Source organism: Lemur catta, unplaced genomic scaffold, assembly GCF_020740605.2.
Source record: "Lemur catta isolate mLemCat1 unplaced genomic scaffold, mLemCat1.pri scaffold_55_ctg1, whole genome shotgun sequence".
Taxonomy (NCBI): Eukaryota; Metazoa; Chordata; class Mammalia; order Primates; family Lemuridae; genus Lemur; species Lemur catta.
The window spans coordinates 782,499-795,575 of NW_025423860.1; the positions used below are offsets into that span (position 1 = coordinate 782,499).

The 13,077-nt window shown below is 40.4% G+C and overlaps 1 long non-coding RNA gene across 1 annotated transcript in view; it reads left to right on the forward strand.

The window, feature by feature from the left end:
- The first annotated feature begins 1,150 nt into the window (after positions 1-1,150).
- Positions 1,151-13,077, forward strand: part of LOC123629866 — a 32,247-nt gene continuing 20,320 nt past the window's right edge. The window contains exons 1-2 of the long non-coding RNA XR_006732341.1: positions 1,151-1,743; positions 3,045-3,109. This is a non-coding gene — a long non-coding RNA (uncharacterized LOC123629866). The remainder of the gene's footprint in view (positions 1,744-3,044; positions 3,110-13,077) is intronic.

Sequence of the window (13,077 nt, forward strand, 5' to 3'; positions counted from 1 at the left end):
TGTCTGTGTGACGAGTGCGGTGTGTAGTGTGTGTGTGGTGTGTGATGTGTGACTGTGTGGCGAGTGCAGTGTGCGGGGTGTGTAGTGTGTGGTGTATGAGTGTCATGTGTGTGGTGTGTGGCATGTGACTGTGTGGTGAGTGCGGTGTGCGGGGTGTGTGACTGTGCGGTGTGTAGTGTGTGGTGTATGAGTGTCATGTGTGTGGTGCGTGGCGTGTGACTGTGTGGCGAGTGCAGTGTGTGTGGTGTGTGGTGTGTGTGATGTGTGGTGTATGAGTGTCATGTGTGTGGTGTGTGGCGTGTGACTGTGTGGTGAGTGCGGTGTGCGGGGTGTGTGACTGTGTGGTGTGTGGTGAGTGTCATGTGTGCGGGGTGTGTGACTGTGTGGTGTATGAGTGTCATGTGTGCCGTGTGTGGTGCGTGGCGTCTGACTGCGTGGCGAGCGCGGTGTGCGGGGTGTGACGTCCGTCGCCCACAGGCGCAGGCCGGCGCAGCCCTGTCCCTGCCGAGCAGGCGCCGCGTCTCTGGGGCCGCAGAGCCGCGGCCCGCGGGAGCGAGGAGGAGCCCAGCAGTGGCGCGAGCTGGGACTTCGCATCTGACACGGGAGGACCCGGTCCGTGGGCGCGTGGTGGGGACACTGCGAGTCCCGGGACTTTTCCGGGGACTTGGTGTGGGGCGGTTGGAGCCGCGAGGCCCTGGAGCTCGGGCTGTCCTGGGACAGCAGGGCTGGTCCCGTGCTGAGGACGCGGGGCGCCCTGGCGGTGCGGCTCGGTCGCAGGGGGCACGTGGCCCTCGGCCGCCCGGGCGCTGGGACCCCGGCCCCGCCTCCCCGCGGCTCGGGCCGCAGCCGCCGCCCAGGTGCAGCCGCCGGGCGTCCCCGCGCGCCCCTCGCCCGCCCGCGACTTCCTGGTTTGCGGAAGGTGCCGCGGCGCCGGCGCAGGAACTGCGAGGCCGGCTGCGGGGGCGGCGGGGGCGGCGGAGAGGGGCCGGCCACGCCGCTGCTGTCGCGGAGGCTTTGGGGGGTGGGGGGCGGGCGTGGGCCCGCCGCCACCGCCACCGCCGCGGCCGTGAGGAGCCCCCTGCCCGGCGGCGCGACCCCGGCGCCCGGGGCAGCGGCTTCCAGGCCGGCGGGTGGCGCTGCCCGGGCGCGGCGGTGGGAGCGCCGGTGTCGCCGCGTCGGGGGGGAGGGGCGGCCGCGGCGCCGCCCGCTGAGGGGACCGGCCCGTCCCGGGTGTGTCCGGCGGGACGGTCGCTGCCCTGTGAGGCTCCGGGAGGGAGGAGCGTTGAGGTGGAGCGGTCGCTATTTGAAGCGCTTTCTGAGCATCCAGGTCACCGTGTCTTTCTGACTTGCATTGACCAGTGTGTCGCGGCTGTTCCTTCTGCAGTTTCTTCTCGTTAACTTGGCCTCTGACGTTTGTGGACGAGGCGCCGGGTCTGCATGGTGCCCGCAAATGCCACGCGACTAGACGGCACTTTGTGTGTGCGCTACAGTATCCGTCAGTGGCTATGTTACTTCAGGAGATTGGGTAAAAAGCGGTTTAATAACGATGGTGATTTTGTTTCTAGGTGTCTCGGAGGCGTGAGCTGCGCATTTCCCTCCTGAAACTCCGGGGAGAATCCCCCTCCCCGCCGCCTCCCGCCGCCCGCGCCCCGTCAGCGTCGTGTGTTCCCGTCACTGGGAACGGCCCTTCGGATCTCACAGAAGCATGACTGAACCAATGTTTAACTTTTACCCCTAAGAGAGGTACTAAAGGGCATTAGGCAAATAGGAAAATTGTGTCATTTGGAACTGTTTTCATTGTTTGACAGCTGGTGGAAAGGGGGAGTAAGTCCACCCGGGAGGCTGCAGAAGGAATCAGAGTTGAGATTTTTTCCCACTGAAACCGGTTAATGGTGGGAGGGCTGAGGAAATGTGTATCTGTGAATTAATTTATATGGCTTGTCACTTTCTATGTTTCTAGATCATGTCTTGTAACAAAAATTTTCTAAAAATCAGTATTTATTTAGAAGTCAGAGCTGGCTTTATTTTCTTGAAGGAGGTACGTGTTAAAAACAGCCAATGTGTAATACAGAGACACTAAAGTCTCATCAGCAGGAATAACTGAAAGATGGTAACACTTTGGACTTGTGGTATCAGACTAGGCCTATTTTTACCCTCTGATGGAAAGAGAGATAAAACAGAACTCTGTTTTGAAAAAAAAGTGTCTTGATAGATTTCAATTTACAATTTGAAATTTAACCAATGAATAGGTTAAATGTGTGGCAAGTTAGTAAAAACAGTAAGTTCTGACTGATGCAAATCAGCCTTACAGTTTGTAGCGGGAAAATTTAATCTGGGGGCTGATGTCCAGTTTCCCCAATGATAATTGGTATGAAAGAAGTCTTTTTTTGTTATCTTTCGAGTCTCTGAATAGTTTGCTACTTTAAACATGCCTAAGTACCGTAAATACATCTCAAGGAAAGTATACGCAAAGTATCCCATTCGTGGACCTTTACAAATGTCCTATGGTGATCTATTAATAGAACGTGGCAGGTGGAGCCAGGTATTCGTCATTTACACTCAGATTGCAAGTCCTTGGAAGAAAGGCTGAGAGCTTGTGTTAAGCTCCATTGGCAGGATCTAAAAACACTTAGGGACACACTGGCCTTCCAATTCTGGATGCAATAAGATAAAAGCGATGATTTGCATTTATACAGCACTTGATTTATAATGTAATTGCCCATATATTATTTGACTTGTAATACAATTATTCTGTGAAGTGGACAAGGCACTTTATTTTTTTTTTTAAGGTAAGAAAATAGTCTCAGAGGTTAAATGCTTTGCCCCAAGTCTCAGATCTCAGCTCCTAAATATCAGTAATCTTAAATTTCTAATCTGAGAAACATTTTCATTGTTATTTCTGCTATACTGTAGTCATATAGTTACATTTAATATGTAGAGGTAAGAACAAGATTAGTCTTAGAATTAAGAAAATACAAGCTTTATGGAGATGCTTATTTGTTATAGGAAATAAATATAACAAAGTTTTTTTTTTTTTTTTTTAGGGCCAATCCAGAAAGAACCTTTGACTTGGTATTGAAAGTGAAATGTCATGGCTCTGAAAATGAAGGTATGTGTGTTCTGTAAATTCTTCAAATAACTGATTGAGTCAGTCAAAGCAAGTGTTAACATTGTGGAGTACTGGAACATGATAGTATCAGAAAATAATAGTACTAAATGTGTATTCTGCATTGAGTGTCTCAGGTTTCTGGTAGTAACATAGATGCTAGGTCTTTGCCTTGGGGATATAGAAATCATGAATGTTATCTGTGCAGCTTGAATTTCAGGTGTGTGTTAAGCCCATATAACTTACAACTCAACTTTACCATGATTCATTGATAAAGTTACTGTTAGTTTTGGGAAAGGGTTTGTCTTTTCATTTTCTTTCATTTGTGTTTGAAAATTTAGCATCTTTTTAAAAACATTAAGGCAGATTCTCTGCCAGTATCAACGGAAGCTACACCAATTCCCTTCTAATGTTTCTGGAATGCAGAATGTAGACTGAGTAGCCCCTTGGGCTGGATTTACTTCAGTGGCATAGCACTTTCAGAGAGAGAGAAACAATGGCGTCACATTACTTGGAAGGGTTTCAGTTGTCAGTTCTGTATGATTTCCTGAAAATATGAGAGTATAGTACTTTAATATCATGATTGTTATAATTTCCCCCCACATTTGCTATATTGTACATGTGCATGTGTGTGTGTGGGCATGGGTAGCAGACAAGAATGAAGAATGTCTCCTTGCTTATTCTTCTAATATTTCTTTGCATGGTGCATCTTCATGGATATCTCCAGTGTAGGACCTTCCTTGTAGTGCACTCAGATCCTGGATAGCATGATGGTTAAGTGTGGGGTTTTGTGGAGACTAGTGGGCTATCCTAAAGCCTTGGTGGAAAGTTTACTGACACTCTTATCTCCAGAAACCAGCCAGCAATTATCTTCTCTTAAGCAGTTTAGAGCTGTACACCTTAAAATAGAGGAGCCCCACCCAGCTGTGGTGAAATGGGCACAGCTAATTTTAGGTAGGAAGTCACCCACATTTCTGGCTCCACCAGCCCTGCCTGCTGCACCTCTGGCCTATTTGAACTGCTGCTGTTGTCAGGTATGTCCACGGGCAGAGAGTGATCCTAAGTTGCAGGGAACATTCTCTGATTAAAGAAGTTATTTTGTGTTGTCCTACATGGAGTAAAGTTTGTCCATTTGCATTCTTTGCAGGCCCAATGAAGTCCTCTTTGCAGAATGGGTACTCAAATGGATATATTATTTTTTCAGTTCCAGTTTAAATCTATTCTGTAGTGTATTTGTTATGAATTAATCTTGAAAATAATCATAGCATTACCTAAGGTGTGTGGAATAATGCTCACCTGATGTTGTTGGTAAAATAGGCTAAATTCATTTGGAAAATGTGGATTTTCCATAACTTTAAATTCATGCTAAAGTGATCTTGAAAGATAGATCAGTCTGCCTTATATAACATTCAATCTATGCACGAGTAAGAGAGGTTGTTACCTTTTCATAAAGACTTGTGAGTGGTTTACTCCCTCCTTCCTCCCTTCACCGGTTCCTACTGTTCATGAACTGGTCATTCCAGTTTGTATCTTCTATTCCTGCCATGCTTTTATTACTGTCTTTCTGCTGTTACTGTTTAAATCACTAGTTTTTAGAAACATCTTCATGTGTATTTTAAGTTTATCCAGCTTAGTAAAATTTGAAATATAATAAATGATTAAAGTAAGCAATTTTGGTTTCTCTAGGTTGCGATTAATACATTCTATATGGCTAATTGGCACAAAATTCTAAAGATTTTTTTTAAAAGCTAAACTCACCCATGCAAAAACCAGTAACCTTTCTTCTTTTGAAGAAGGACTTAAGTAGTATGATAACTAATATTTTAGTGTCTAACAAGTTACAACTTTTTGTGCCCTAAAAGTAATGCTATCTGTAAAAGTAAAATTTTATGTTGAATTGAGTGTTTATGTAATGTTTTCTCAATTTTCTGTTTTATCGCTAAATCTTAAATGGATAAAGTGCAGAAATTATTTAAAAAGTTATTGGAATATTCCTATTTAACTGTCAGTACTTATTTTTTTTTTTTTTTTTTTGAGACAGGGTCTTGCTCTGTCGCCCAGGCTAAAGTGCAGTGGCATCATCATAGCTCACTGCAACCTCAAACTCCTGGGCTCAAGTGATCCTCGTGCCTCAGCCTCCTGAGTAGCTGGGACTACAGGTGCGTGCTACCACGCCCGGGTAATTTTTCTGTTTTTTGTAGAGATGAGGTCTCATGCATGCTCAGGCTCATCTCGAACTCCTGGCCTCAACCACTCTTCCTGTCTTGGCCTCCCAAAGTGCTAGATGTGAGCCACTATACCCGGCCCTTAGACTGTTATTTTCATCTGCATTCAAAGCTGGGTCACTAACTGTGTCCAAGTTTAAGCCACAGGACAGGCAAGAGAAATACTTAAGGGAAGAAATTTCTTAGGCAAGGTAGGGGAAAATTTGATACGTTACTTTCCTTGCTAAGAACTTAGTCACACAGTGATACTACTTAGGTATAAGGGAGATTGGAAAATGTCATCTTTAACTTTATGACCAAGTGCTGAGGGAAAAGGGAAAAAACATTTAAGTAGATCAACGGTCATTTGGCCACTCATGCCTGTACTGAATCGGCATCTTGTATGATTTTAGGAGCTCACCCCAGTCCAAGCAGCTTGGACACGTTATTGGCCCAAACTTGTTTTTTGTTCTTCCTTTTGTTTTTCATCCTTCACCTCTGATGCAAACCCTTACTTATCTAATTTCTAAACTTAAGCTGCTGTACGTATCAATGGATTTAAAAAGAGACAGCAGGGAAGAATGGTGGGAATGGAGTTACTCTTTGTGCTAATTCTAGCTCAGCTGGCCAAAAATGGCCAGTTACATTTGTAGTAGAAAAGCACTTAAAACTGTGAACAAGCTTCATAAAAGTGTCACATATTAGCTAAAAATTAGTTCTTACAGGAAAAACCTTGACTGGCCTCCATCATGCCATAGCATTCTCTTTTGTAGCCTTCCGTTATGTTTCTCCCATATTTTCTTCTTCCTTTTCTTCCCTTGTGCTTCATTTATTCTCAGAATGATTTATTTCTAACATTAAGCTTTCTTAAATTTTTAGAAGTTGGAAAGTTAATATATTTTATCATAAGCCAGATCAAATTTAAATTTTTAAAGGAAGCATTGAAATTCTTGATTTTTGGTTTGTTGGAGGAAGTGACTATACAGAAGTACTTTCAAATAAGAATGTTTTGTTATAAAGCATTCTTGTTTCCAAAGTTAAGTTACTCTATAAAATAATTAATTTTTCTATTAACTATGATAGTAGTCTAATGCTGATGGATGTATTAATATATAGTATATTTATGAGTATATATGCATACTTACTGATGGAAATTTGGAAAATAAAGACATGCATATACAAGAAAATATAAATCATGCCTAATCCCATATTCTAGAAATTACCATTGGTAAATGTTTCCTTCATGTCTTGAACGTACATACAATATTGATTTTTAAGAGTCATGGTTAATTGGTTGTCTCTTTTCCATCATTTTACTTAGGCATAATTCATGGACAGAAAAGATATTTAATGATAGGCATGATAGATCTATTTAATCTTAGGTTTTGTACCATTCTGTTAACTATTATACATATATAGATTTAACTAAATTTATTTTCTTATATTTTTCTGTTTTATCAAATGTTCCTTTTAATTTTGTTAAATTTTGTATACATTTTTTTTCTACAGAAGTAGGAATGAAATATTTAACATTTCCTGCCAGTCATTGCTTATGCATTTTGTTCCAAAGTCCTCAATTTAAATGGTGTTCTTTGCCAGGCTTAGATTTTCATGTGACTCTTTTTTTTTTTTTTTTGAGACAGAGTCTCACTTTGTTGCCCGGGCTAGAGTGAGTGCCGTGGCATCAGCCTAGCTCACAGCAACCTAAAACTCCTGGGCTCAAGCGATCCTACTGCCTCAGGCTCCCGAGTAGCTGGGACTACAGGCGTGTGCCAACATGCCCAGCTAATTTTTTCTATATATACTTTTTTTTTAGTTGTCCAGATAATTTATTTCTATTTCTAGTAGAGACGGGGGTCTTGCTCAGACTGGTCTCGAACTCCTGACCTTGAGCAATCCACCTGCCTCGGCCTCCCAGAGGGCTAGGATTACAGGTGTGAGCCACCGCGCCCGGCCAATTTTCATGTGACTCTTAAAAGAATAGCACATACTTCTCCAAATCAGACATCTGCTATGTATAAGCATTGATTTTTTTTTTCCTCATAAGAATAAATTTATTTCTTTTGTGAAGTTTGTTGGTCATGACCTATTGAAGTTGTCAGGCTAATCATCATTATGGGTTAAAAAAGGGCATGTTTATATTTCTCCTAAAATTTGGGGAATCAATTTATATTACTGTATGAACTATGTAACCCATGATTTATTCTTGAATTCTGAATACTATAGTCAGTGGTTGCACTCTTACCTCTCATGAATTCCTATCCATTGTAGCCTTTTGAACTATTCTGATTATTCTGCACAGTTTATTTTTTACATTATTCATGTTAAATATTATGGACAATTTTGAAAAAAGGAAAAAGATTCTTTTTATACCAATAACATAAAAATATCTATTTTTGTGCATTTCGTTTCAGATTTCACTATGAGCTTATTTAATATGATTATAATCATATATAATAAGTTTTCACTTAATAATTTTCAGCATTAGTTGTTTCCATGGATGTGAATTATAAGGTTATATTTTAAAAACTGTAGTCCTCCCCACAATCATTGTAAATATTCATGAACTCACCCATAACTTAACATACTTAAGGGAATTGTTTTTCTACTGACATCATATGACCAAATTTAAATTTGTTTAATGTGTTTAACATTTTACAGGTTAAAAAAATTTACAAATAGTTTTTATAAGTATGATTTGTTTTATGTATGACTTTACTTCTGTTTTAAAGCTTTAATTGAATATCTGCTTTTGGTTTACTATTTGTCTTTTGTTCAATATTAAAAACTTGTAAAATATATAAATATTAAGGGATGTGAAAAGATATGACAGTTTTCTTTTGACTTCTGCATTTTGACCAGTTCCTTCAGCGATAAACACAATAGTAAACTTTCTAACGAGAAATATCTAATATAAAAACTGCAAATAAAAAATGGTCTATTGTAACATTTTTGAATGTATCCTTTAGTTAGATTTTTAAGTGCAGGAGATTAGAATGTCATAAATAAGCCTGTGTATTATTTTAAGAGAGCGTATAGAGGAAGGGGTTGTATGTTAGTAAAATACATTTACTGACCCATGTGTGAATTGGTGACCGAGATTGTTAAAGCATTGAGTTCTAAAGGTTTTTCTCTTATCTTTATGTGCAACAATGGAAAGTTTTACCGTGTGGTCACATAACATCTTCATCAGGTTCTCAACAGGATACCTTAGTTAATTTTCAGCTGAGTGCTTGACAAGATTTTCTCTGGCTAGCTGGTTGGGTGAGAGTCTAGACACCGAGAGGCCAGGCTTTCGTTTCCTCACAATCTCATCATTGTGCGTGTTGAGTAGGAGCAGCTTCCTCTGATGTAGGGCTCCAGGCACAAACAAGGAAGACAAAGACACAGCTTTTGTTCTCCAAGAGAGGAGCTAATCCCACTGCCGCACACTGTGAAAAACCTTTTATAAAGAGAGGAAAAAAAACTTTCCTGGAAGGTGAAGGGTTAACAGTTTAACCTCTGACCGCAAAATAAGCCAGTAAGAGGGGAAAAGTGTTGGGTAAGGTAGAAGAGCAGGAGAAACACTCATCGAGGTCTGTGTGTTGTGTTTATGAAAACAGGTCAAGCAGATGACTGTCAGCGATGGATACTTGAGTTCTGATAGTACACATGTATTTCCAACTGTGTCTTTTGACTTACAGTACTTAAGCATATATTTAAACTTCTTAATTTGGAAAGTATATGTTGCAGACCACACTATAAATGCAGGAAACAATAGATATGTAATGTTTGTCTTTTGCTCTTTTTCCCTAATTAAAAAGCTGCATTACGGACTTTTGTCAAGGTATGAATATTTATTTCATTATACGAGAATAAAATCTGGATCCTTTTTATTCATTTTTCCCCAGTTTCCTTATTTAATATGATCGTGTATCTCTGCAGAAATAGAAAAGTTGGGTAGAGCACGTCTCTGGTACATATTAAGACTCCTATTTGGTCTGTGGCATTTTGGTGCCTATTCTGTTAGTACATACAGGTCTTCAGGTGGTCAGTGTTGTTATGAAATAGTATACAAGTCCAGGTAGGAGATGGTTGTAGTTCTAGTGTAAAAAGAATTTGGAGATTTCTGTCTGATCTTATATTGATATTAATGTTATCAATACTGAGAATTTAGTTATAATCCATTTAGAACTGATGGAAGTTAAGGTGCTAATCCCTGTGTCACCTGCTGGCTTGGACCTATCGATCTGGACCAATTGCTTCTCCTTCTCCTGTCAATCAGATATCAGTCTTGAACAATAATTAAGGTTTTCTGCACTTGGGCTCTTTGCTTGGCTGTGTTAATGTATGTAACTTATTCCTGAGAGTAACCACGTGTAGATGTGGGTGAGCAGCTGCTTGTGTTGTATTGTTTGCGGCTGTTCTAAGGTGCAGGATGCTGTGGTGTCATCTTGTGATGACTCTCCTCTTGCTCTGACTCCCTTTGGTAGTATGAGGCGCTTGTTCCCGTGGTTGCCTCGTTTCACTTTTACTCTGAAAAACAGAAAAGGAGAAAGAGGGGGAGAAACAGAGGCTAGAGATTGTGCTGGCTATCCAGTGATAAAGAGGTAAGGGCGAAGAAAAAGGGTAGAAAGTAGAAGGTGGCAGTGAGCTGAAGGAAAGAGACAAGAGGTGAAACACGTGAAATGTACACGTTAGGTCGGAGTGGGCGGTGAGCTACTGTGCAGCGCTCTAAGTTTTCAGCTAATAAATAGTTGATGAAAATTTGATAAGGAATCATTCCTTAAGACAGAAGTACGCAAGGATGGTGTAAAACAAGTGACCAGACTTAGGAAGGTCCTGGGGGTGGAATGAGGTAGATTTATGTGAAGATAAAGAAAAAATAACAGCCAGTCATTTTGCCTCATGCATTATCTCCATTCACCATGGCCAAATGTCTGCATCTGTGTCTTACCATTTTCCCCCTTTTGCCTGACAGTACTGAATATGATGATAGTTAATGACGTAAGGCTTCCGAAGTGTCAGGCGCTGTTCTAGGCAATGTGTGTATGTAGGCTCACATGGTATTCATGAAATGTTTAATTATTTTTCCCAACATAAAATTAGGTGATTTTTTTTTCATAAAAATTCTAGCTTTTCTTGAAAAATCACAGTGTCTGTCAACACTGGGCCCACTTTCCACGTGGCTGGAGCTGGATGATGCTGCCTTCTTGAGAAGGGGTCTGGGGTCTCTTTTTTACTGCATCCTTGTGTTGTTTCCTGCAGGCTCACTGCACTGATTTACACCACCTGCATCTATATGTGTGGGTACACCTGTGTGCTCTAAAGGCATTTCACCTTGAAATCTTTTTCTCCCTTGTACCTATAAAGAGGGAATATATTTATGTAACAAATAAATAATTATACCTTGACTTTTTCATAGGTTTTAAAGAAGATCTTAATTTTTTAAAAGCTTATGCGACATTTAAACATGATTTTATGCTGTTTTCTAAATTCTTTGTGTTATGCCTGTGCTTCTCCACATGGAGTCTGGGGGGCTGTGGGGATCCTCTGGAGTCCTTCGGGGGTTCTGTGAGGTCAGAACTATTTTCATGATAATCCTGATATGTTATTAGCCTTTTTTACTCCCATTTTCACAAGTAGGTGGTGGACTTTTCTATAGGCTTTGGGATGAAGTTATTGCTCCAATGACTGATGAAGTGTGTACTTGGGACAGTAAACATCATTTGCAGTAACTCACCTAAACAGTAGTTCTTTGATGACCTCAGTGATATCTAAGAGTAAAAATAATTCCTGAGACCAAAAAGTTTGAGAACTTGTGTTCAACGTTATGGAGGCTAACTAAAACACATCAGCAGCCAATGTCCAAGGACAATTCTGCATAATTACTATTTATTCTATGTAATTACTGTTTAATTGACCATTTATTTCTTGAAGCGTGGTGCTTTCTTAATTAGTGATGGCTTTACCCTGTTCATTTGCTTGTTATCTTTAGTGAAAACATATAAGGGTGGAACACTTGACTCTCTTTGATATCAACAAGTATTTGATTCATTATATTGCCTTTAAATCAGAATTGATCAGACTTATATTAAAGTAGGCTAGCTACTTAAAATAAGCACGTTGATATAAGTAAATTAATGTCATGAGATTTACTCTGAAAAAAGTGATATGATAGGGAAGAATTTTATATGCATTATATATTTCCATTGGCTGGAAGGAATGAAAAATAAATTCCATGAAAAAAAATTGAAAAGACTGCTTTTATGAAGTATACAGAAAAAATAAAAAACATGATTTCTGCCTTCAGGATCTTTATTTAAGTGAGGAAATATAAAATAGTTAAGTAGAAGTGTAAGGCAGTATAACATATTTCAAAATAACTGGCTTAGATGATATGTATTGCCTGGAAGTGAGACCGTCCGTGAGGTTGCAGTGTTTTGGGAAGGCCTCACAGCAGTGGTCCAGAACAGAGCAAAGAATTTGGAGATACAGATAAAAGTGAACATAGTATTTGAGGAAGGGGGTACAGCATGTATTGAAGTATGAGTAAATCCTTGGAATTTGTCATTTTATGTACGTGAAAGACTGGATGCCTGGATTGAATAGAAAATTTATATTGGAATGTAGAGGGAAATAAATTTTAGGTAGGATGGAATTGGGTCAGAAGTGCCAAGTTTGCTACATTGACTGGTCTTAATATGTAGAGTTATTTATTGTGTTAAAATTTGAATATTCTACTTGAGGTATTAAATACCAACATAGATTGAGGAATTGGGTTTTCTCAGTGTAAGCAGTGAGAAGCCACTGAATATTTTTCTTTGAACAGGGGCATAATAACATTATTTTAGGCTGGGTGTGGGGTGGCTCATACCTATAATCTCAGCACCCTGGGAGGCCAAGGCAGGAGGATGGCTTGAGCCCAGGAGTTCAAGGCTCTAGTTAGCTATGATTGTGCCAGTGCACTTCAGCCTGGGCAACAGAGCGAGACCCTGTTTCTAAAAACCAAGACAAAGGACAACACTATTTTAAGGAATTAATTTAGTGGCAGTGGGATGAGAAGAGCTAAGTGTCAGCCAGACTAGTTAGTAAGAATTTAGAGTAGGGTTAGAATATGACAGAAGAGGAATGGATGAGAACTACATTTCAAAGGAAGAACTAACATGATTAGCAGCCGATTAGATGTAGAGGATGAAGAAGGTGTGTTAAGGCTGATTCTGAGATTTTCAGCTTTGGTGCCTGGGTTTCATTAGTAGAGTGAGAAGGGTATGATCAGTTTAGACACTAAGGGAATGGTGTAATGAAGTCATTGGAAAAATTTGGCTTAAGATACGAAATTTTGCTTTATGCTTATGAACATCTATAAAAAACACTAATGTTTTACATGTGGAATTATGTATTATGTTGTAGTTTTGAGTCTAGTTTGAAACACCTGAAGCTTGAAAAAAGGCTGAATTTTTTTTTTTTTTTCCAGAAAGATTGAGGTAGTTGTTCCCAACCAGCGCTACACATTAGAATCACCTGGGGAGTTTTAAACAAAAATTAATTGCAGACATTTAGTATGGTATGGGATAGGGTAAAGAGGCCACCTTTTTCTTTTTTAAATGATGTTCCTTAGGCAATTTAATGAACAGAAAGGGTTGAGAACCACCACATTTATGTAGAGGAAATAATTTGTGAGATACGGGAAATAGAGTTTCAGTAACAGCTTTTGGGTTTGTTTTAAATTACATGTGGTGATGTTCCAGCTTTTCAACAAGAGAGAAAAGAGTTAAGTTCTCTTGT